The sequence below is a fragment of the Amblyomma mixtum genome, chromosome 3 (assembly GCF_055824585.1).
Source record: "Amblyomma mixtum isolate Tamu chromosome 3, ASM5582458v1, whole genome shotgun sequence".
Lineage (NCBI taxonomy): Eukaryota > Metazoa > Arthropoda > Arachnida > Ixodida > Ixodidae > Amblyomma > Amblyomma mixtum.
The window spans coordinates 250,882,097-250,906,942 of NC_143014.1; the positions used below are offsets into that span (position 1 = coordinate 250,882,097).

A 24,846-nucleotide genomic window follows, 5' to 3' on the forward strand; every position below is an offset into this window, starting at 1 on the left:
ACAGGCATCCAGGTCCGCTCTCTCCGACGTGAGCGTGCCTCGCGGCCTGTTGGCGAAGGCCCGCCACTTTTCCTACCGCAGCTTCCGAGGGTTTCGTTTCTGAGGCGACAAATAGCGCACGAACGCGAACGTTATCGAAAACCTCGTTAAGCTTGGGGATACCATCGTATCCGAGCGGTACAACACGCAACCCGAGAGATCGTACGCCCAGAATAAGAAACTTGCATCGGCGCTTCCGAACAATAAACGACCATCATCCTCGAAGCGTCCAAGGACAGGAACACGCGTACTGACATTGTCTCAGGATCAACTGTCTGCTTGAAAACATCCTGTAGCGCGCAAGCCGTAGAACTCTTGGTGACGACCACAACGTTCGCAGTGTGGTCTTCTGACGAAACATCTGTGCTGGAGGGGAATCGGCGTAACTTGTCTCAGTACCCGGCGAATCTCCGGCAACTCCTACGGCGTATGCAGCGCTCTAATTTCTTGTCCTTTGCCGCTCCACCCAGGCGACCTTCACGTTCTCGCAGTGGCGTCAGCTCAGTGGGCGGGCCGTCGTGTAATTTCTCCGTAGGCGCAGTGCTTAAGCAGCCATTTAGGCTGGAAGGATAGCATAAGTGAAGAGGGAATGCTCTTACATGAAGCTAGATGACATGACTAAGTGTCAATACTCGCACTATCTTGTTGCTTCAGGAATCGATGGCAGATGCCGCGGCTAGCAACATCGTTTTTACCTCCGTTTTTAGTTAATAATAAAGCCACTTACTACTACTATTACAAATCTGTAGAATTGCCTGAGAGCATGGCGAAGTCGAATGGACGCAGGAACAACATGACGATCTAAACTGTCCCGTGCGCCTGGGGCGAAATCTTTTCGGGGGTGAATAACCTACTCTCACGAGAAGCCCTTCAAGTACCAAGAGCGTCCGGGTCGAGGAACCGCTTCATCGTGACGCATACATGTTCTCATCGCACTTAAGAGGACTCCGTAACTGACAAAGTAATTTACTGCACCGCTCATACGATTAGCCGCTTTTGCAATTATATGACGGCTGCATAGCTCCAAGCCGTTCGACAGAATAGGCAGTCCAGTATTAACTCACGGATGCTCACGTGACGCTACCGTAATCGAAAAGCGAAAGCAGGCGGCAAGCGCTAAACAGGGGGCCGCTGTACACGGCGCCGTCTCCCCAGGGCAGCTAGACCGTAGGCAGCTATGTACCCAGGTGTATACGGAGGAGGCATGAAGGGTAGACTCACCCGGTTGTCACGTGTCCGTCTCCTCCGTCACAGAAAAAGAAAAAAAAAACAAAGAGGGGCTCAGGAAGCAAAGGGTCTTGCGCGCAGGAACGGAGCGCCCAGCATGGCGGATCACGTGACACCCGTGTTGCCCCATGCTCCTCCCCCTCGCGGCCTGTTCATCGATAGCTCAGCGCGCGCAGGAAAGACAGGCAGCCTGGTCGGGGCCCACTTGAACGGCGATTCCACCGCGCCGCCGACGTCGGCCGGCGAGGGAGAAAGTTAACGGCGCCGTCACTCGAAGAAACTCGTTCGCACGGGTACGCGCTTTCGACGAGTCACCGCCGCGCACCGCGCGCGTCTGGCGCACTCAGGCAGCGGGTGTGCGTCGCCGGTGCGAGGAACGATGCCGCGGAGACACTCGGCAGCAGACTCACGGTGAAACTTACGGGGTGCGCTCGAATGCGTACGCCGCTGAGAGAACTGAGAGGGAGGACGCGGCAGTTGAGGCCGCAGCGGGGTATTCTAGACGCCTGCCTCGGTCATGCTATGTTCAGTACAGTCGGGAATGCACAGAAGCTGCTGCTTTTATGGCCGGTTTTAAAGTGAGAAATGTTTCCAAGGTGCCACAAACGAGCACCGTTGCCGCGCTGAACTCGCAGGAGTTATCGGCAAGCGCATGCATGAATATCCCGTAATCGCGCCTCAGCAGTTGCCGAGACGACCGTTACAAAGTTCGGACCATTTTGCACTACTGCAACGAGTCTCAGCTCCGACTTGGACGCAGTGGTCACACGCCGAGGCCAGGCGTGGCAGCCGATGCGTTCAAATCAACGCTCTGTCATCACAAACAGGTGCAAGGAAAAATGCGGGAAAAATTGAAAGCAGTCTAAGGCACGTAAGCTCTCACCTTGATGCGCCAAGTTGCGAAGGCTTACCACACACGTACAGCCACTTGGCCTTGCGCGCGCACCGGCAACAACGTCACTTGCATGCGGTACGCGAACTGTGCATACTGTGAGAACTCGAGTGACAGGCCAACTCGGGAGAAATCACGCAAGTGCGAGTGGCACCGGTGGTGCAGGACCCTCAGAAACGTTGCAGAGAAGCGGCATGGTAAACAGGCACGTCGCCGATCGAAAACAGAGGCGGGCAAACACACGCGCAACAAACAGCACGACTAGGTAGACGCGGCCGCATCGCGAGATCGATCCGTCCGTGTACGTATCGCCTCTCACGGGACAAATTCACGATCGGGTCGAGGAGCGGTCACGCCGGATCACACAGCGCCGCCGAAGCGAGCGGAAGCCACTCACGTTGGACGCGGAGCGGCTCCGGCAGTTGCGTGGTGGTGTCAGGCGTCGCTGCGGCGCGGGTAAGTCCCACCGGGAGTCATGGCCCGCGACGCACGAAGGGCCGAGTGGCGCCCGGAGCGCCGGAAGGCGGGCACCGCGGGCGAGAAGAAGGGGCGCCGTGACCCGGAGACCGGGGTTAGCGACCCTTCCCGAACCCCGGTCGGGAAGGTCGCACCGTTCGACAGACCTGCCGCTGGCCTACTTCCAAGTTCACTGACAACGGGCCGCCGCCGAGGAGGGCGGCCCCAGCCGGCTCATGACCGACTTTCGCCCCCCTCGCCCGGCGGCTGTTTGGCTCTTTTTGCTTCCCCCAGCGGTGGGGAGCGGCGGATCCCCTTTATGCGCACCGGTGCGTCTTCCTGTTTGATCTTTCCCACCCTCTCTTCCGAGAGTAGGAACAATTCAGAGGAGGAGGGGACCCTCCTCTTGGGGTTGCGTAACGGGAAGCCGAGGCCAGGTAGCCGCCGCACACCAAACTGCGCCCGTCTCAAGACAGCCCCCCCCCCCCCCCCCCCCCCTCCGGGGTGTTCTTCTGAGGGTCAGCCTTTGTGCAGGGGAATCAACCGCGGCCGCATTTCTCCGCTTAGTGTGCTTCCTGTAGCGTCCCGCTGACGCCAACTGCCGTAACGGGCCGTGGGCGTGCCTCCGGCTTGTGTCGATATCCAGTTTCCGGCAACCGTGTTTTGCGTATACCGCGGGAAGAAAGGCCTTCCTTTATTTCGTCCCGTTACCTGGAGGTTTGATCTTGAGAAGTTCGAGGCCGCTCCTGTGAGGGGTGGTGCCTGGTGGCGGGAAGCTCGTGACCTCCGAGGTCAAGCGCACTCCTCCTGGTTGTAGCGCTTTGTTGCGACGCTTATGTGCGCGCCAACAGTTCCGGCCGCACACCACGGTCACGGGGTCGACCTTAACACTGCGTTTCTATATGATCCCCGCCCCTTCTTCCTATACGTTACGCTTTGGAACGAACTTTACACCAGGGATCCGAACAAACGGAGCCCTTGGCCTGCGCCGCGCTCGTCCCAGTGTTGAAAGTACCCAGCTGTCAACTGTTGGCAGTTTCAGCTCAGTCAGGGCGGAAATGCGAAGTGATCATCGCTGTACTAGCAAACGCTGTCCTCCGTGCATCTGCTTCAGCTTCTTCTGCAATCGTCCTGGACATTCGCCCTGACTCTTTCTTCCGCCATGTTTGGGCCTTCTGCGTCGTTCGATCCGCAAGTCAACGGAACAAAGTAAACGACCGCTGGCAGGAAATATTTTCTTCTCTCATGAGATGTGAGGAACTGTAACTGAGGCCTTTATGAGTCACCTTTTTTCTGCATACCTCGCCTTTGTCTTCGTGAGGCGTAAAGTTAGTACGGATCAGTGGAAAAGTCAGGAAAGTTTCTGGCAAAGGCTAAAATACTTATAAACACTGGGCAGCAGTTCAAGGTATGGTGTTTACATGCGTGGCAAGGGCGGACATAAGGGAGAAGGGTGGGGGATGGACGAATGCTCCCATGAGCGATTTATTTTCGGCATAAAAACCACATTAGCCCTGATTTTTTTTTTTTTTCAACGATGAAAATTTGAGAAATGCGTCGTTCATATCAGACCACCTTCAAGAGCTCAAGAAACCCACCCCTGATATGTGGTCTTCCATATTCAAGAGGAAGTGGGAGGGAGGACGTCTTTCTAGCTGTCTCGCTTCGTCCTATTCGCACTACCTAGACATTTTCCCCCGCGTCTGTAGATAACGACGCAGAGAGATCGTAGACGCAGATCAATGCCTGCATCTTCTCGAGAAAAGCGACGGCTGCAGAACGACGCAGAGACTTCTACAGGGCGTACCTGCATCTGCCAGTCATTTCCAGCGTACACTTAGCGTCACGTGGCTTAAGTTGTCGCACGAGCGGAAAGGCAGACCAAGTGGAGGGACAGAAGAGTGACAGAGCCGCAGTTATTAGAGCGCTGTCGGTCCTCGCGGTTTTTCCAACGGGTCCAGGACGAGGAAGCGGTCTAGTGGCGCCCTTTGTTGCAACTACATTGATGGCCCACCGTGGACACGATTAAGTCGCTTATCGCGCACCAGCTGTGTGGCGACGTAATATAGAGGCAGTGTTGTAGCTGCGCAAATATTGATACGACGACCAACAGAAAGAGGGAACCCGACTTTTAGACCTTCCGTGGCGGCAGGCTTAAACAAGCCAGGCACGCGCACTGCCCGCGCGGTGGATCGCGGGATGCCGCGATAATCCTCGAGTGAAAAGTTTTTGCGAGGCAGCCCTGACAAAACTGCGTCTGCGCGCGCGCGGCATCGATCTCGCGGGATGCCATGCGCGCCCTGCGTAAATTCCGGAGCCACGCTCGCCGACGACGGGACGAAGACCCCGGGGCTTCCGCCTCGGCGCGGAAGAGTATGCGAGCCGTGTGAGAAAGACTGCGTTCCTTACAGCGCGCGTTGCGGTGGCGTGCATGCAGAAACGTTGTTTCACTGCAACGGTTGACCGCCACGAATGATCAACGCGCGACTGTGGAACGGCGTTTATGATTAGCAGCGATGCATCTCGTAGCGCTTGAAACGCGAATCACCGATAAAAAGTGAAATTTCGCCTCAAAAGTAACCAGACAAAATGTGCCTGGGCCTCCCACACACAAGGACACCACATCCGGAGATTGCTCGCCGTAATCTGCGGCTCGGGAAAAAGCTGAGAAAAAATAAAAAGGTAAGACACCAAGGTCTGACGGCACACTAAACTCCCGAGTCCACCGAGAGCGCCTTAAAGTGTCCTATGGAACAACAGTGCTTGCCTCCCTGATGCATGGGCGTCCGGAAGGGGGGGCAAGGGGGGGCGGTTGCCCCCCCTTGGAATTACGGACATTTTTTATGCCCTAGTAGAAAACAACTACAAACCTACCGCCTCCCCCATCTCCAGACATCGGGTGAACCCCCCTGGAAAAAGTTCTGCGGACGCCCTTGCCCTGATGCATAGTTCTCCAACAGTCAAAAGTAGTGCGACAAGAATGGGCGAGTGTCAGTCTTCGGTCAACGTCTCGCGCTTAGTTTCTTTTTGGTCCGTAAAGATTTCTCGCTGCTTTCACGAAAAATGGCACAAAAACGGTTCCGCAGGGATCCCAACACGGTGGCGACGACGCCAGTTGCAATCCGCCATCACCAGTGAGCGTTATCGCATTTTCTGTCACAGCCGTCCGACCACAAAGAGGATCGCAGTGTGTCCGACCAGCAAGCAGCGCTACGTGCGGAGGAGCATTGCGCGGGACCTCTTTCTAGCTTGGCATAACTGAGTTTCGTTAATATATGGTGGCGCACACAAGAGAGCACCGCGCCAACGTAAGGAGAGGAGGCGTCGTCAAGCTGCGCCAAAGGGGAGCGCGGCGTCCGACGCATCGGCCTGGGCGGCGCCGTACACCTGTCCCCCTCGCGAGAGCGCTGCATCGGGGGCAAAACTTTTTCGCCACCGGCGCCCCTTTGCTTACAGGAAGCGGCCGCCAGGGGCTCTCCGGAAGGCCCCGTTTGAACAGCCGCTTTTATCGATTCGCGCGTCCTCAAAGAGGAGGAAGTGGTGCATCGCTCGCGCGGCACCGGGCTCGCGGCCACATCGAGAACGTTTGGAGGTCAATGTCCGCTGGCGCGGCTCGCTCGCGTTCCGCAAAGCGGCCTCGCGGCGTGTGACGCAAGGGAGAAGACGCCGCCGCGTAGCGTCACTTCCGCGTTCGCTCGCGCGCGCGCGTTGCTATTTTTCCACGGCGTGGGGAGAGAGGGGGGCTCTCCCCGCGGGCTCTGCTGCGCGCCGCTCATTGTTGGTGGGACCGCGTAGCCGAGTTTACGTGGAAGCGCCGCTTTTGCTTTCAAGACGCGCACTTCTTTCTTTCTGCTTCTCCCTTTCTCGCTGTGCCCGGCCATTGCAAACTGCACTCGCACCGGAGGGCCTCTCGCCAAGGAGCGTCTCTCTCGGGCCAGCTGCTGCTGCCGCGACCCGCAGGTGCTTGCTCACAATGCCCATCCTCGACTGGCGCCTCTCGGCGGTGTGTGCTTACGGCAGTCGCGTGATACGATACGCAAGTTCGGGATGGAATAAAAGGTCACACCCGAAGGTGATAAAGCGTGTTATTTTAGCTCGTCGCAAGATAAAACGTTGCAGTTACTTGGAGGGGGGGTCTTGAGCCTCAGCGCGGGTATCTTGTTGCTTTTTGGGTAGCACGCGCGCACCTGACGTGTCCGCGGGGGCGCAGGCCCCATCTTTGTGTGCTCGCATTTCCACCGGCGTCGGAAGCAGCTAGCCACGCGGAGACGCCCCGCGTGTGTGTGTGTGTTGTGTGTGGCAACCCAGGTTCATCGCCCGCGCAGCGCCGTCGCTTATCGACGTAGTGAGCGATAAGGAGGGACGGAGACAACACACCTTTTCGGCGGCTTCGCTCCTAGCGAAAGCGCATCCGTCGGGAAAAGGCCACCGGTGTTCGCGGAAGCGCGTGAACTCGCCTTCTGCCGCTTGCCACAAACTTTTCTCGGGAACACTCTCCGTCCTCTCTGCATTCCACGTGCTACGCGGACGCGTGAATGCAGCGAGGACGGAGTATTGCGCATTCAATGCGGGCGCTTTCACGCAGAGGATCTAGTCTCTTTACTCGCTTCTTTAAGTGTCTACGCTGTTTTATTACTAGGCAAAGCGCGCAACTGTCGATCCTGGCGAAGGAACATTGCGCGGGTCACCTCCTAACAGACTGTCGCGTCTCTCCTTCAATGGCAAACTATGTTCCGTCGCTGGGCTACGCTCGTGACTGCTGAACCGCCAACGAAACGAGCGTGCCGTCCCCGAGCAGGTTTCCCTGCATTGGGCCGCAGGAAAACGAGCGTCGGCATGCTTGGGTTTTCTTCTCCCCATGAGATGAAAGGTGGCAGTGAGCGGCATTACATTAAAGAGACTACACCCCCACAAACCCCCCCCCCCCCCCCAAAAAAAAAAAAAAAAAATCGCGATTGATGGATTATTTTTCCAGGACAACGAGTGATTTCAGCGCAAAAACAGAGCCTTCTTGTGGAAACAAGGAGTGCAGTCGTCAAGTGCCCGTGGTATATAAATACCGTACACTTTTCTACGTAACGGACGATGCCGATTTGAGATCCCAGGCAAGTGGAGTGCATAAGTTTCGTGAGCCCTTTGTGAGAAACAATAATATCAGACCGCAATAAACTGATATGTTCTTGCGGCTTGGAGCAACGTATTTAGAGCGAGATTTAACTATTACAACAAAGAACCGAAAAAGGAGACGAAAAAGAAGCCTTCGTGCTGTCTCCGCAGCACTGTCGAGTCCTCGCTGGCATCGACCATTTGACGTTATATTACAGAGAGAGTTGTCCGCGGACTTCTCTCGTATGTCCTATAGTGCTGAGATTCGACCTACAAAAGCGCCGCTTCGTGCCCCGCGCTTTCTTTAGCTTCTTCGAGCCTTAATGTTTGTTCGCGTTGCTTGCTATTGCCACTGTCACTTCATTCGAGGTTCGTCGTTCTGTCACCCTTCTGGAGCGATATACTACGGCAGCACGAGGTCGTAAGAGCACCTCACTCGCGCGCACCTGATGCATACTTACAGCCTTTGTCAAAATTATACTACCCCAAGGGGCTTACGACAACGCAGTGTGGCTCGATTTGCAGCGTCGGCGTTAAAAATCTCTCGAAGGTGCACTAGCCTTCATGGCTTTGAAGCTTAGGGCTTCTACAGTGGTGCTATGGAGACCGCTACTATGCAACCTAGAAGCGAACCCTTTGATCCGTATATTTTTGACGAAGGCTAAGTACACTCCTAGAAAACAGATAGTACTACTTGCTAACTTTGGGGTAGTAACTGGTTGTCACACATGTTGCTACCCTCTTAGTAACTGCAGTAAGTAACGGGAAGGTTATTAACAGTTACTAAACTATTGAATTAGTAACGGCTGCTATCCGCAGTTAGTAACGGGAAGCTAGCAGTATTTACTAAGAAAATTAAAAGAAACTCGCATATGTCGCTAGATTCTTCGTACGGTGTGCTGGAGTGGCTTGTCAAATTTATGCATACCGGAAAAATAAAAAAAAAAACTTCATAGTCAGTTTGACTGATTCCGAAAACCAGACAAAGCTATCAGAGCGTGCTGGCCGTAAATCACACACTTAGGTTTATCGCGTATTACATGTACAAATTATGCGAGGTGATGGCATCAACAACCTACCGTGCGGACACAAATGTTCAGGTAAATCTTTCTCAGTCTTATATGCTCCGTAAATTAGACTCTCATTTACGGGCTAGTGGCTCTTAACAGTTCAGCTAAGATACCACCGTTAATTATGAAGTTGAGGTTGTAGAAACAGCGAAATGTTTAATTACAAAATCAATTTACTGCCACGACAGTCTGCGTCAGTTATATTCCTTGACTTTATTTTAGGGCGAAAGGAACGGTTACTAACCAGGTAGTAACTAGCGACCATAGTTATTGAAAAGATAGCAAGGGCTACTTTTACTAAGTATACCTCGAAGAGGGTAGTAAATAGCTGATAAAAAGTAGTAAAATGAAGTCAGAGTTAGTAATTGCTGCACTTACTACCTTTTCGCTGCCTTTTTACTAACTTTTTTAAAGAGTGTACAGCCTCGCTGGTAGGACAGTATCGACGTGGGAAAAGCGAGACCTCAGCAAAAAACAAAAAAAAGCAACCAAATAGCTGTGCGGCAAAAAGGTACTTCAGTTTACAATTTGGTGCTCGAGAGCGACTTCGTTCGCTCAACAAAATGGCTGATCGTGCCGCTGCGCTAGGGAGGCAAGGATGTATATGTATACCCTAGCCACACAAACTTCCCGGGGTGCACTGGGGCCCTCTACCGCTTTCTGTAAGCAGCACAGGGTTGCTGTGCGTCGCGCTCGGCGCCATGATTTACAACCGTATGGAGCTTATCCGAAGATCGAAGTGTTACCTTCTAGTTAAACCCCCATGCCTTCGGCCACGGTGTTCCGCGCCGGAAAAAGCGGAGATGATCGCGGCACGACCAATTATTCACTCGATTGCACCGAGGGAATCAAATTCTCAGGACTCCGTTGTTTAAAACGGCGTTGCCTGTCTCTCCGTACTCTCCGTTCGCGACAAAAATAGACGTTGAAATTCAAATGGGCGCCAAGCCGGTACACAAGCAATGTATAGTGTGCCTATTTAATAACGCCCTCCTAAATTACAAGGGTTGAGAAGACATCGGCAAAGCTGTTCGAATCGCGATACCTTGTAATTGCTTATTATTCGCATGGAATTAAAGCACATCAGGTCATCGGGAACTAACTTTTCTTAATTTTACCGGTAGATCGTTCTCCGGATGCAATGTCAAGGCCGTTAACCGCGAATGGAAGCTTCTAAGCCAAACTGAAGGTGTTTCACCTAAGACTTTGAACAACGTTTAAACATTGGCTTTTTGACTCAAAAGGACGCTTTTTTAGGCATAAGATTGCAAGTGGTGTAGCGCATCAGAATACAGGTAAGATGTGCTAACTATCAGGCTGGTTAACTAATATTGAATAGTCAACTTTTTAAGTACTACTCTTAGGCTCCTTAATTACAGAGAGACGTGTAGCCCACTGTACGCATTATCCATATGAGCTTTTAGAATTTCGAAAACGCGATTACCCTCGGCGCTGTGGCCCAACAACTTTTGCATACCTCGCGCCAAAACACATGCACATTCGAAAAGCTTGCAGGCAAAGCAACCTCTCCAGTGCACCTAACTGGTAGAAGTAGCCAAAATTTGTTGGGCCACAGCGCCGAGAGCAACTTCGTTTTCGAAATTCTAAAAACTGATATGGGTATTACTTACGATGACCTACACGCCTCTCAATAATTAAAGAATCTAAGAGTAGCAGTTAAAAAATTACGGATCCAATATTAGTTAACCAGCCTGCGAGTTAGCACGTCTTAGCTGTATTCTGATGCTCTACGCCACTTTCAATCCTATGTCTAAAAAAGCGCCCTTCTCAGCCAAAAAGCCAATTTTTAAACGGTGTAAAGTCTTATGTGAAACACCCTTCATATAGGAGATGCCTTGTACCAATACTAACTGAGGGATTACAAGAGATCACAGGTGTTTTGCGACTTTATCATTCCCCACAAAGGCTCCACACTTGAATGCGTCTCCTGGCAGGTTACAGCGAACTGATCACCAAATCTGAATGTCCACAGTTGCTTCTTTAATTTTTTTTTCTTAAGCTGGAAGGAGACACTGGTTTCCTTTTCCTCTTCTGGGCCGCCGCTGTGGCTCACTGGTTGCGGTCCTCGGCTGCTGACCCGAAAGACGTGGGTTCGATCCCGGCCGCGGCGGTCGAATTTCGGTGCAGGCGAAATTCCAGAGGCCCGTGTACTGTGCGATGTCAGTGCAAGTTAAAGAACCCCAGGTGGTCGAAATTTCCGGAGCCCTCCACTACGGCGTCTCTCATAGCCTGAGTCGCTTTGGGACGTTAAACCACCACAAACCTTTTTCTCTTTTTTGGTCGCTGTTTGGTGTAGCGGCACTGCCGTGTAATGTACCAGTGTGTGCCTTTGTTGTGCCTATCTGAGATGAGCCCCGTGTTTTGTTTTGTTTTTTTCCGCATAGTCACTTGGCGCAGGCATCAGCCTCTAGGGGGGAAAAAAAAAGAAATAGCGCACTTCAAAGTTCCAACCGCGCTTTCTGTTGTTCCTTGACTGAAGCACGCTTGGCCCGTACAAATATCGGCTGCCTGGCGTCACTTCGCGTAGTTATCGGCAGCGCGTTTGTTCGAGAGAGAGAGAACGAGACACAGGCGAGTATGACAAAGTCCTCGTCAAGGCAGGATGCTCGCCAGTATGCAAGCGCGCCCCGGGAAGTGTAGCGTGGGGGCTCGACAGCGCCAGCGGTGCGCTGGCGGGAGCGTTGACCTCTCGCCGCTCTCGAAACGCCGGCCAGCGAGAAACTCTCTGGCAGGTCCGTTCCACGGGAAGCGAAAAAAGGCTCCGAACAGCGCGTCGGTGGCGAGTCTTTGTTTCACCGGGCCCCGGCGAAAAGTGGCGTTTGCGCGCGTGGCCAGAGGCGCGCGCGGGCTGCGCTTCGAGTCACCTTGGCGCGACACCGCCGACGCCTCGACTCAAAGCCCAACGGCAGCTCGGCTTTTAAACGCTATATTGAGCGCGCAGATTTCCCGACGAGTTACCGGGCGTCGCGGTGTGACTGTCGGCGGCGCTTCGGGGACCGCTAAGCGCCCATCCCGCGCCCGCATGTGCTCGGTAAAGCCCTTCGTGGCGCATCCCTGGGTGGCTTTAGCGACGTTTCGGCACTGGCGCCGTCAGCCCTGACCGCTCTCATGCAGCGCAAGCAGCCTCCGTGACCCCGAGACACCCACGGAGGAGTTAAACACCGCGCTACCTGAGAAGATGAACCTTGCAGGGAGAAATCTGTGGCTTCCGTTCCGTTCTGACTGGGGGTTGGTCAAAAGTGACGTACGGTTTACATTAACCTTTTTATATATATATATATATATATATATATATATATATATATATATATATATATATATATATATATATATATATATACCGGCCGCTCATGTAGCATTACGTAACACATAAATGGCCGTCTTTGCAGAAGTCGCGCAGTCGTAAAAAAAAAGCAAAAATGCGGATGTTGAATGATTGGGCACTGAGGCAGAAATGTAAGTGGAAGCTTAGTTATAAAAACTTCGCCACATTCCGGTTCCACTCTGCACTAAACGGGAGGACCGCGCATCACATATATGCTCCGCGTGCTGCGGCAGCGATGGAACTGCCGCGCAACTTAACCGTCGCAAGCAAGCCAGAACCCGACACCTTCGTGTCGTTTTCGTCGTGCATGGTTTCGCACTGACGCTTCCTGTTACGGCTCCAACGGTTCCAAAAATTTTGAGTGTCTACGCAGTGGAAAAACCTATTCACGAAACAACGCCCCCAAGTCGGCGATAAGTCTCAGCAGACAGCGCTATACACGCTAGTCGGTAGCGCTCAGCTAAATGATCGAACTGGTTCTGAATAGCCAGTTAGCTGTGACACGCATGCCGACCTTTTTCGGTTAAAAGCTAATTAAAAAAAAATGAATTCGACATACTTTAGTCGGCGTTCTCCGGTTTGTACCGAAAAGTGTAAACCCGTGGCCCTCAGATCGGCTCCGGTTGCGCTTCTGCGAGAGTATACGTGGTTGCCACGAGGCGCGACGATGACTCACTGTGTACCCGCAACGCTTATCTGACAAGGGCGATGGCTAATGCTCCTTTGCAACGATCACGGGGGTCCTGTGCGGTCGCGCCACTACGGGACGTGACATTGCGCGTCGTGGGACAACAATGCTGCGCCTCAATGTGATGGCGCCTTTGGTTGCGTTTTTTTTTTTACACGCAGCGGCAAATGACCGTCAACTTCGTGCTTCAAGCGGCAGTTATATATCAGAAAAAAGTATCTCGACAAGAGAAGCGTTAGGTTGCTGAGCTGGATTCCCTGCAACGCAACATGGAAGATCACCTTAACGCTTGCGGTATTCATGGAGCCGCAATGGCGGCAGAAGTCACACTTTGCAGCTGTCGCAAAGCGGACGTCAGGCTGGTGAGGCTAGGAATCCTCGATTAAGATGGCTTATTAAACATTTCGCTACATCCCCGTTCCTGATCACATGATATGGAGGACGCCCGATTAGGGGCTAGTGTCAATGCTTCTTCCTTCTGCTCTAGCATCGCGCGAGGTGTAGGGATACCGTCTTTCCCGAAAAGTAATCGGGCTGAATGGTTTGCTTCTAACTCGTATAGCGGAGCCCTTACCAATCACTAACGATCAAGAGGTCTCGAAAGGCGAGGACAAGTGTTCTCCCTACCTTGGAGGCATTTGGAGCTTGAAGGGGGCGATAAGTTCACAATGCGACTGAGAAGCCAACCATGCAGCCTCGGTTAATTGGCGAAGACGTTAGGCGTACGTGAAGGTGCTACGCGTTATCTTCTTCGTTTAAGGCTCTCTGTTCGCCTCTCACAGCAGGACGTATACACGGGGCACACTGCCGGCCATCTGAGATATCGTGCGTGTGCGATAGAAATCGATCTAATAGTTAAGTGAAGGAATTTTTCAGACGAATGCTTGGCGGAAAATTCGTGCACCTTGCATGTATTAGACGGGCAAATATATAAATGAGAATCGTATTAATCTGATATTTTAAATCACATCTCTCGGACGCCTGTGCTGTTTCAGTAAGTTATAATTTTAGCAAAAGGAAAGCGTAAACCTCTTCCGTATCCATTGGCATCGAGAACCATCTATCATGCTGACTTTCCGTCACTAGAAAGCAACTTGGTTTCTCCGTACGCAGTACAGAGATGGCCGCGCCCATTGAGGCAGCACGACTGCTTCGCCATTTGCAAAGGAATCGCGGGATATACGCGAAAGAAGGAAAAAAAAAAAGAAAGAGGGCGGCACCCCAAACCGGCTGCACTTATATAAGCCCCTCCCACAGGAGTCAGGTAGAGGTACAATGAACACCAAACGGAGCACGGTTTTAGCATGCTGTCAACAGTTATTTCTTAAGTATAAGCGCTTCCGTTTTTTCCTCAATAAGTTTCTGCGGCACGCACGATTCATATCACCGTTCAGGTTAGACGCAGAATTAAAAATAAATTCCCTTCTCGAGCGGAAACACAGCGTTCCCTCTCGTATTTTTCGGGCCAGTACACACCAGTGTACACACCCGTTCGTGAAACCCCCCCTTTGCGACGGCAGCCACATTGGCGCATCCGAAGAATCACGCCGGGTCCAAGACGGGAGCGGCGCGCACGCACTCAGGAGCGTGTCGGGCTGCGCACGAAGCCTGCGCGCCCTTCCCTGGGGATCATTGTTCGCCATAGGAAAAGAGACCGCCTAATTGTTTGCGCGTTCTAATTCCGTGTCGCTGCACTGTTACTGGAGCGGAGAGTGACACCGGCGGGCGGCCGCAGGCGGATCAGCCCGCGCTCAGCGGCCGCGGTGGGCGCGCGCTCATTCTGCCATTAGGCCTCCCACCCGGCGTCAGAACTCGCCCAGCGGGTCACCCCCTCCCGCGCACTTTTTCCTGCTCCTCGCGAATGCATTGTCTCGCATCCTCTGCGCTCTTCGGACGCGGTTTTCGGACCTAGCGGCGCGAGACGAAGCGCTTACGGCGCGCAGTTCCGCGACGCCGGGGGCTGGGCGTGATCTGTGGCGGCAGCGGGTCGAACGGAAAAACTGCGCGATTGAGAGGCACATCAGTCGCTGCGCTGCTGCACGGCCGGCTTAGCTGAGCGCCTGCACCGACGGGGCCACATCAGGAAGTCCCACATTGTCGGTGAGGGCCACTTTCTGCTATGAGCAAGGCTCTGCAATTTTTTTTTTTTTCAGCTAAACATTCTTGGAGTCTTTATGAGCGATAGCGCAGAAGGCGTCCCTGTCTGTGGACGTGTTCCTCACCTTTCGTAGTCGTTATCGGAGCTGCATGCTAAAAGGTCAATGAACCTTGACCTGCATCATCCCAAGCGGTCATTTCTCACCCGATGCCTTTTAGGACGCCACCTCGCGTCATTTGCGGCAACAAAGGCCTCAGACTACTCGCTTCTATAAGTACGCCTACAATCGTCCACTGTCGTCTCTTTTGACCTAGGGTTAGCTTATACACGTGCAGCTAGAAATTCGGGAGGCATCTACTGGCACTTAAACAAAGCCCGAGAATAGTGTTAATAGTAAGAGGAGATATACTGCACTTTGGTGCTAGTCGACTCGAGGCCACAGAGGCGCGCATTACTGAATTCCAGGCGAATTCTGAATGTCCTTAGCGGGAGTATGACGCGCTCATCGCCCGATTACGCGCACTCGTAACTCGAGTCACTCGCGGAGAGCCTCGCCCGTTGCCGGGCCCATTAACGCGAACTGCTGAAAGCTTCTCAGGAGTTCACGTTAAAGGACTGCATGCTTAGGGGCTGGCGGCCCCGACCATGAATCATGGCCAACGAAAAAGAGAGGATATCGGCAAAGGTGGAGACCAAGGATATCAAAGCACACGGAAAACGCGAGGCCCGTGCGCACAGGCCTGGCACTGCCTTCGTTAGCACGGAATGGTTGGCGCAAACGAGAGAGAGAGAAAAAATAAATGCGCGCAGGGTTCGGTCGCGGGCTCGCGTCGGTCGAAACGGGCGCCCGGTGACCCGCATTCGCGTAGGCCTACCTCCGTATGAGCTCCAGCTTTCCGCTCGGTTCGTGTCTGGCCTTGGGTCGGCCCCGGGCTGCGGCTCAGCGCTGCTCCTCCGCGGGCCCCGGGGCCTCCTTCAGCCCGGCACGGCGGCTCGGGGTAGCGCTGCTCGGGGTCGGCTTGTCGAAGGCCCGGCCATGGGCTCACTCGGGGTCCGGCTCGCGGGCCGGCCCGCGGTCCAACGGCGACATGGCCGGATCAGTGGGTCTCCGGAGCTAGCGCTGACCAGCAGCAGCACGCGAAAGTCGCCGGCCCGGGTGCACAGGCTGTACCCGCTTTGAAGCGGCCGCACGCTCGCAGACTGGGTCTTTTCTGTCAGAGGTCGTTGAACCCAAGCCGCGGTCTCTGCGCGAGTTTGGCACAGCGAGCGCGGGGAGAGGGCGCGCGGAGGAGGGAGGCCCGGGCGCCGGGGTCTGGCAACCAGGGGCCTGACGTCACGGCGACGTCTTCGATGCCCAAACGGGGGAGCCGCTGGGAGAGGGAAGCGCCCCTCCCCGCGCGGGCTACAATAAGGCGGTGCACTATAGGCGGTTATATAAAAGCTCCCTTCGGGGAATTCGAGCTCCGGCTTTCCTCCTCTCCGCCGCTCGAAGCTGGGTCGGCGGTTCGCTTCCGCGCGGGCTCCAACTTCCGGGTTCGGACGAGGTGGCTGCGCCCGCAGCGCCGCCGAGCTCTGGCGCGCTTCCTCGGCATTCCGCGTGGAAACAACACCCAAGGTCGGGGGGCCCCAACCAGTCTACTAGCCCGCAGGGCAGGCCGATTTACACCTTCCTGCCGCCCATTCACGCGAGCTGGTCCAGAGACACAGAGAGGCCCGTATGAAGGGCGCACCCACCCCGGAGGAAGCCGTCCGTCATGCAGACCCGATCGGCAGCCCCCACGCTTTCGTGGAAAGCGCATGCGGCGCACAGGTGGGGCCGGGTCACGGACGCCCGTAGCGCAGCGGCGCACTTTGCTGGGCGCTCTCGAGTGGCCATAACTTAGCAGCCGTTTTAGGAGCCCACAGCTGGAGCGGTGGCAACGACCTTTCCGGCGTAGATAGCGTATCGGGGCGCCCGATAGCGCCTTTTGTCCGCCTGGCGCGGCGCAGGTTAGGGGGCGCCGGGCAGGCATGGGCGCCTGCGCGGTCCCCGGGACGATGCGCGGCCGAAACTCGGTCATGTTCGGACGATTGTCCGCCCCAGGAGAGGGGGCTGACTTGTTGGAGAACAACTTCTCCTTTCTCGCCGGCCCTCGTGCAAGGCTTTCGCGCAAATGCCATGCGCTGAAAGGAACGCTTGACGCGACCGTTATCGGGGGATGGAAGGAGGAAAAGCACAAACCCAGAAATTAAGCAGATACGCTGGAGCAGAGGCGCGCCGTGAGGCAGAGACTTCGCGCTGTGCAGGAACTGGTGTAGCAAAACACTATCTTCATATTGTGTGAGCGTATATTTGCTGAAAATTATTGGTTGATCAGGCAACTTTGTTCAGGCGGCTACACTGAGAGGCAGCTTCAACGCTGCTGGCGATAAGAACAGGTTATCACTGCCCATGAAGTGCGCAGACAGTTTGCTCGCGGCAAAAGAGATTGCTATATTATTACCGGTAAGTCGTTTTTCCATATATAGCTTTAGATGTACGCACCAAATGTTCCTGTTTACTTCAGGATAGGTTTTCAAGGCAATCTTGATTTAGATATTCTACTCTGAGGAGGTGCCAAATAATGATGCAACTATTACGTGAGAAAAATGCAGCGGGCTGTACATCGCGGAGAAGGCAGTCAGCAGGATAGGCTACAACTATAGTGCAGGACCACTCCGAGCTTGGCTGAAAAACATACTTGTGTGCCTTGGCATTGGGCGCATATGAGTTACACTATTCCAGAGTAGCATTCGCGCTCTGGTCGTTCCGTTAACTTCCCGTCTTTTTCTATTACTTTTTGTTTTGTGTCATCGCATCAAATAAGGAAGATGAGTGGGACGGGCAGTGGACAGAAATTAATGAAGCTGGATAACGAGAACAAGTGGATGCGTTGTTTCATGCAGTACGTGAGAAAACATCTACGCCTTTTGCGTAAATCCCCAAATTCCGCGTCAGCAAGTGTAAACATTGGGATTCCTTTGTAAATCCCCACCCCTTTCATCCGTTCCTTAACCCTTCCTTCACGGCACGGTCCAGGGCGAGCACACTCGAGCTCTGCTATGAATCGAGTGTGACGCCAAATCACATAGATCTGGCAGCCATAAGGCAAACAGTTAGCGCTGCAAAATTACGAGTGCATACGTACAGTCTTTGTCAAAAGTAACCAGGGTGCATGGTTTGCTTCTAGCTTGTGTAGTGGAGCCCTTGTGACTTTCCTAAAGGTCAAAAGTGGTTTGAAGGTAAGAAGACCCCCAGTCCTTACCTGTAACGACCATTTCAACTTCAGGGAAGCTGTAAGGGCTCCACTGTACGAGCTAGAAGCAAACCATGCAGCCTGGTTACATTTGACAAAGACTGTACATACATGGCCCCCGCGGCATCAACAGTACACTGCGGCAAACGAAAAGGAAGGACGTGTCAGCGCTGCGAAGCAAATCCCAGAGCGCTCACGTATAATTGCTACCATAAGCCGGTGGGAACCTGCCTGCGTGCTTCTCACTTCCACTCAAACCAGCGGACCCTCTCGCACGGGTCGAAACCAGAGCGAGCGGCCACGCGTCGAGGTCTTTCGAGAGGCCTGAGCCTCGGAGTGTTGACACCCTCCGAAGGCCCCGGTCCTTGGGACCCGCGGCCGCCGCCGGCGTGCCCCAACGCACGCGTTCGTCTGCGGCTCGGCGGCGACGGACCGCGGCGCTTGGGTCCCTCGCACGTACGCTGTCGACCTCGCGCGCTTATCAAGGTGAAAGCGAAAGGCTTCTCCGCGGCCGACCGGCGCGAAAGCCGCTCACTTATCGCCGGCCGGCATTAGTGCGGCCTTACAGGCCGATAGCGCGCTCGAGTGCACTTCTTTCTCCCATTCGCTCTCTCTTTTACCCGTTCTATTTTCTATGTACGCGATTTCCGCGGCGACCGATCGGCGGGGGAATACTCGCGCGCGACGATTTCTTCCACCAGGAAGCAGGAAAAGGTGACCGAGGAATGTAGAGCGAAAAGGAAGCCACTATACCCCCTTTTTGCTTTATTTTTTTTTTATCGTATAGTCAAATGAACCCTCCTGGCATGAACCGTTTAACAAAGTGGTTTGCTGGGCTAGCTGGTCATGCATTTATCCGAACCAGCGCTTGAAGACACGGACAGAAGTTGAGCGCAGCGTGCGTTTGTGTGTCTCAACTTCTGTCTTCGTCTTCAAGCGCTGGTTCGGATAAATTACATGAACCGATAATACGTGGCATAAGAAACAAGAAAACCGCAGTGAGGAATACGCTTTCGCAGTGTGTTCACGCAAAAACGCCGAGGTTAAGGAACCAGGCGACCGCAGTAAAGTTGTTCGGAACTTGTGCCGCGGTCAGTGCTCCAATACGTCTTCGCAGAACTCGCAGAAGGCGACCAGGCGAGGGGTTCAGACACCGTCCCTGCTGACTAAGACATTTGTGTACCTGCTTAGTGGACCTGTATTGCCCCTGCTAGCCGTGCGTGTGAAAAAAAAAACACACACACACACTGGAAAACAAAGAAGAAACAACGTAGCAGACTCGCGCGCGTAAAATGAAGCGAGAAATCAAGCAGAGGTCTTATTACTTCACTGTTTGGCTCTAAAATGCAGCTTTCTGATGGCTGTGCGTACCGAGATATGCAAGATCGTAGTACAACCCCTTTTGCGAGTCGCCGCATCATTTCCATGTTCTTCTACATTCTGGGATTCCTACACGGAAGCCACGCAGCTATGATGTTGCCTACACCTGGCGACGCGATCCCAGGTTGTCTGCATGCACCAAAATGAAAATGCTTAGACACGTGGCTCTGTAATCCGATCCGTCCAGAAGATGCTGCGAGCAGAAGCCTGTAAAGTCCTTCGCGTCTTCAGGATCGGTCCTGGTGACTAGCACCGTGCACCGGCCCCGGATCATCGTTGGTTGCTCTGCAGATGCTCGCTCGTCATCCGACCGATGCGTCCCACTTGTCTCGTCTTGCATCCGGCCCGTGAAGGCCGAAAACAGTGAACGAATTCGAAAAAGTGCGCAAGTTCTTACCTCCTTGTAGCTGCCGATGTTCTCCGGCGTCCTTATCGGAAGTTTCAAGACCGCCTTACGGCCCGCTACCACGACTGGCGCGCGCGCGCGCTCTTGAAGACGAATGTCGGGGTCGCAGATTGGCCATTGCTGCCAGCGCAAGATAAGGGTCTCGAACAATGACCCTGCGACAATGCTTGCGGGTAGAATGCAGTGAAAGGATTTAGAAAGCAGTCTTTTCCGCGTACACGGGTTTGTTTACCTCACGGCTGGCGGCACAAGAAGCCTTTCGTCGCTCTCGATGCTTTCGCCGCAATGGCGCCACGGTGGTCGACGCGTCGTCTCACATCGACCCGAACGCCTAAATCGTGGCGGAATTTGCGCAGAATTTTCGCGCATGAAAGGCACCATAGAAGCGGTTTGAGATTATCGCAGGAAGAGTCGAAGATGAAAAGAGTTGGTTGCATTATCTCGTTTCCCAGTGATACACCCAGTACGCGGCAATAGAGTAAAACGGGATTTATTAAACTGTGCTAAGGAGCAGAAGTGTACACCTTTTGAGGCTCTTTTCTGCGGCGTACTATATTTTTCTTTTGTCGCGTACACGTGCCCGCTACGTGACGTAATCGGATGTTCGTATAGCGATATCTGTCAGCGAGCAGCGGCGCCGCCGGTATAGCGACCAGTGAACGAAATCTGGGACGGTGATATATTCTCCCAAAACTTGGTCGTAAACATCTTTGGACGCCCTCAGGGCCCCTCGGCATTCGGGTGGGGACGGCTCAGGAGAGCGCAGTTCCCATGGCTGGGGAAGACAATGAGCCCGGCGGCCCCTGAGGTGAACCCGACGCGGGACAGCGGAATGGGGTCGTAAATCTGAATCCCGCCTCCACGCCTCCCTGTCACGAGCTGGTGCCTTCGCCCGTCACGCTCCGCTGTGGAGCAGGTATTGTCCATGCGACTCACGCGGGACCCAGGGGCTCCGGAGCAGCCTGTCAAATTGCGCCGCCATGCGCGGAGCTATAGGGACGGCCGAAGGGAGCCGCGGGTGCGATACGCATTCATGAACCTCCGCTCTCCCGGCTCGCTTGATTGGCCGCCGCCGCTGTAGTCCGGCGTATTCATGGCGGGAATGTGCATTCCGTTGCGCGTGCCTTGTTTACCGTCCGACGTTGAGATGCAGGACGCAGAGGCAATCTTCCGGAGACGCCGCAGTCTTCAACAGCCATAGCTTGCCGCGGAATGCCCTTCCTCTGTCAGCGCCTTCAGCGAACTTTCGCTAAAACAGTTCCATCACTATATGGAAAGCATAACGCTTAGTATACGGCGTCATTAGACTGCATACAGCGGGAGTAATTACACCCTTGGAGTGGGGGGGGGGGGGGGGGGGGAGGGGTAGCTATGCTTAGCGAAGGGCGCCTACACGTCAAGAAACTGCCGTTCCAGGACGTTGTTTAGCCGCCGCTCCTAATCTAATAGCTGGAATGTGTCATCAATTCACAGTACGCTGCGCGGCTTGCAGGGGGTTACGTTGCGCAATGTGGAGAAGCAAGCGGTAGGAACTCACGCAGGGGCGAATAGACATGACGCTGTCCAAGTTCGACGGGACGCTGCGTACGGTAACAGCCGACGCCCTGAAGCGCGGAACGGTGCGATTGCGAAGCTAAGGGAGCGCCTTTTCGACACAGCGATGGGATCGCAAGCGATTGTGCAGGCTGTATATAAACCTTTGCTACCACAAGAAAACACTCGCGTGACAGAAAATATATATGTATAGGACGCCACAGCAAGCCTCCTTTATTTAGGTAAAGGCCTACCAGACTCCCTACTTGAATTGTACGCAAGATATATAGTTTTTTTTTTTTCGTGAACACATGCTGTTAGGTATTTACTAACATCTCAATTTTCTGCAGTAAATTTGAAATTATGCCTCATGTTTTGGCGCTACAACCACGCATGATATGTGCGATATGCGGCGGGATAAGCCCTTGCCTCGTACACTACGTAGTCACTTCAAAAGTAAACAAAACGGGGATCCCTGGTCTAGCCTCGCAAGCGGCCTGCCCGCGCACTGCAAAATCGGGGGGCGCGGTTTCTTTCGGTTCACAGTTTTGACATTCGGAATGCTTCCTCCCAAATATAACATGACGCCTAAATGCAGCGAGTTTTCGAGGTGGCGCACTAAGGCCGTGTTCCGATTAATTCTTTCGGCGTTTGTAGAGGTTAGCGATAGTAACAACAGAAACACAAGTGGGCATTCAGTCAATGATTACTCGTGAATCGTGAGCGAGAAGCTCATTTTCTCTCTTCTTACTAAGCAGCTTGCCACTGGAAGAATGTCACCCACGAGACATTTTCAGCTTAAAACCAGAAAGAGCGCCAAATTTCACTATTTGGTGCCAACCGGCAGTTCCGTTTCATACAGAACATCAGATAGTCGTCCATCGAGGGATCACTGGATAGCTATATGCTGCGCGCCTACCGGAGTAAGCACATAGTAGTCGACCGCTTAGTCACGCGTGGCTTCCTAAAGCCAAGCGAATGCGCGCAGCGGGAGTGACCACATTGCAGTGGGGCTACGGAGCACGAGGCTGCTGTCTAGAGGGGGGGGGGGGGGGGAAGAAAACGGAACGCTTTCACTGCAGTAGCAGGACCGGTGACACTCGGCGAAAATGCCGGTGCCGTCTCTGTGAAGCCGCCACCTTCCAAAAGCGAAACCCACCCCCCAACCCACCTGCCTCCGCCCTTCACAGGGTCTGCGGAATAAAAAAAAATAAATAGGGGCGATCACTTTGATTGATACGGAGGAAATGCGGTAGCACTTTCCTTTCACCCGCCGCCATTCCAATTCTTTCTCTATTCTTCTATTCGTAATCGCGTTTTTTATTCATTTTTGCTGGGTCATTCTCAGTCCCTCCGCTCCCCCGCAAGTGGAGCGAGATTTGCCTGTCTCCGCCAGCCAACCGTGGCAGGCGGCAGGTAGAGAGAGGGGGGGGGGGGGGGAAGTCCCCCTAAACACCACCCGTCACTGCTAGCAGTTGGAGGCTTCCCACAGACGCTTACGCCAATGGACAGTTTTGGTCTTCATGGTCCCCCTAATGCTAGTGCATTAAAAGTGACGGCGAAATCGAATTCCAAGATGCCAGCTACGCTTCAGAAACGCCACCCACAAGCCACCTCCCACCCCAATCCTTAGCAACCCACCCATCCACCCATCCATTGCCTCTCTCGACCTACCTCCCCCCTCATCTCCAACCTCCATGAGCACCACCCATCACCCATCCACTCACCTCAGCCCACCTTCACCCTTCAGAAAAATCCTGTCGCATGCATGAAGCCTCGGCTAAGAGTATAAACATTCGTTAGAGCAAAAACAGCAAAGTAATTGTGGTGGGAAAATCAGGATTCGTGATCATCCTTCCATTTTTTTTTTGTTTACACCTTGAGCCATAACGGTCGTCCAGTAACTTCGACTACCGGGGACTCTGGAACGCCCATGAGCGTCCCATAGGGCTCTGAGTGAGGAATGCTCTATTCAAGAATAGCACTGACTCGCTTTCATTTGAAAAAACAAGAAAAAAAAACTAGGGTTGATATATGGGTTCGCTCTTCCTCCTTCACCCACCATCCTCGACCCATGAACGCGTTCGCCATAAATCCCTCCCCGAAAACGCCTACGGCAGTCCCAGAAGCGCAACAATTTTTGCATTTCGCCTACATCGCAATGCGGCCGGCTATCGAACCCGGCACCTCGCGCCGAGCAGCGCATCGCCGCGGCGGGAGGAAGGGGCGAAGAGCGGAGGTCGCCGCGGGTTTCGCGGAAAACGATGAGATTTCTCCGGCCGATCAGCGGCGGCCTCGGCGGCCGTCGTGACATTGCCGGTGGGCAGCCAGCGCCGTTCCCTGGCCTTGTTTACCCGCCCCGCAACGACGGCTGCTGCCGCCGCGCAACGACCGTTCGCGTGGGTGCAACAAAAACAAGCCGGCCGCGCAAGTCTCTGATATCACCTCCTCCTCCTCCTCCTGCCAAGGCTCTCCTCCTGTGCCGTCCGGTGCTACCTTGGGCAGCGCGACCTCAAGGTGACAGCGGAAAGAAAACCTGCTAGAGGTCAGCGGCGAGGAAAATTTCGACTTCTCAGAAAAGTGCGCACCAGTATGGGGCTCACTGGTGCAGCCGTTTCGGCATTGAATTTCGGACACGTATGCGCCGCGCTTCGCCGATGCCTGGTGCGCCCAGTGATGCCGTGCGGACGGCGGTGGCAGAGCTGCGGAAAGCCGCGTGCGAAGAGCGATGCGGGCGCAGCGTGCCCCGCGGGGCATTAGCAAAGCTGCGACGACAGACGTCCCGGTCGGCCTCGCGAGTGGCAACGGAGTCCGGCAGCATCCTGGCGCACTGGTGGTCAACGTTTTGTCCCTTTCCTTCTTGCAAGCTGCAGCGAGCGCATATCTGGATAATCCGATGCTCAGCAGGGAGAAAGGCTGTTGGGGCTCGAAAGGCGGACCGGGAACGCGACCGCGAAGAAGGACGCTGCAATGCGTGTCCAGTTGTACTGCCGCTTAACATCTCCCTTTTTTCTCTCTGAACAGATTGAATCCGCTAGGGAAGTATTCGACAGCAGAGTGACAATCGTGCGAGTCAGCTAACTCCTATTCTGAGGTGTGCCAAATGGAAAGTATGATGCCCATAGCCAGAACTCATGCAAGTTCCTTGGTCGCATGCAAGTTCCTTGGTCGCACTGCAAGTTCCTTGGTCACGTGTGCGGTAATTGCCTGGAGAAAGTTTGAGCTGTACGGTGCTCTCTTCCGCATATAGCGTATAGCTGAATGAAGGCATGTTTTGTTACTGCTATTCTCCTTTGGCTTAGCCGCTCGCGTTGCTGCCTCCATAAACGG

General features: G+C 54.1%; 1 protein-coding gene across 3 annotated transcripts in view; it reads right to left on the minus strand.

Annotated features, from left to right (window-relative positions):
• Positions 1-24,846, minus strand: part of LOC149354326 (hormone receptor 4-like) — a 117,525-nt gene that overhangs the window by 26,470 nt on the left and 66,209 nt on the right. The window lies entirely within an intron of this gene.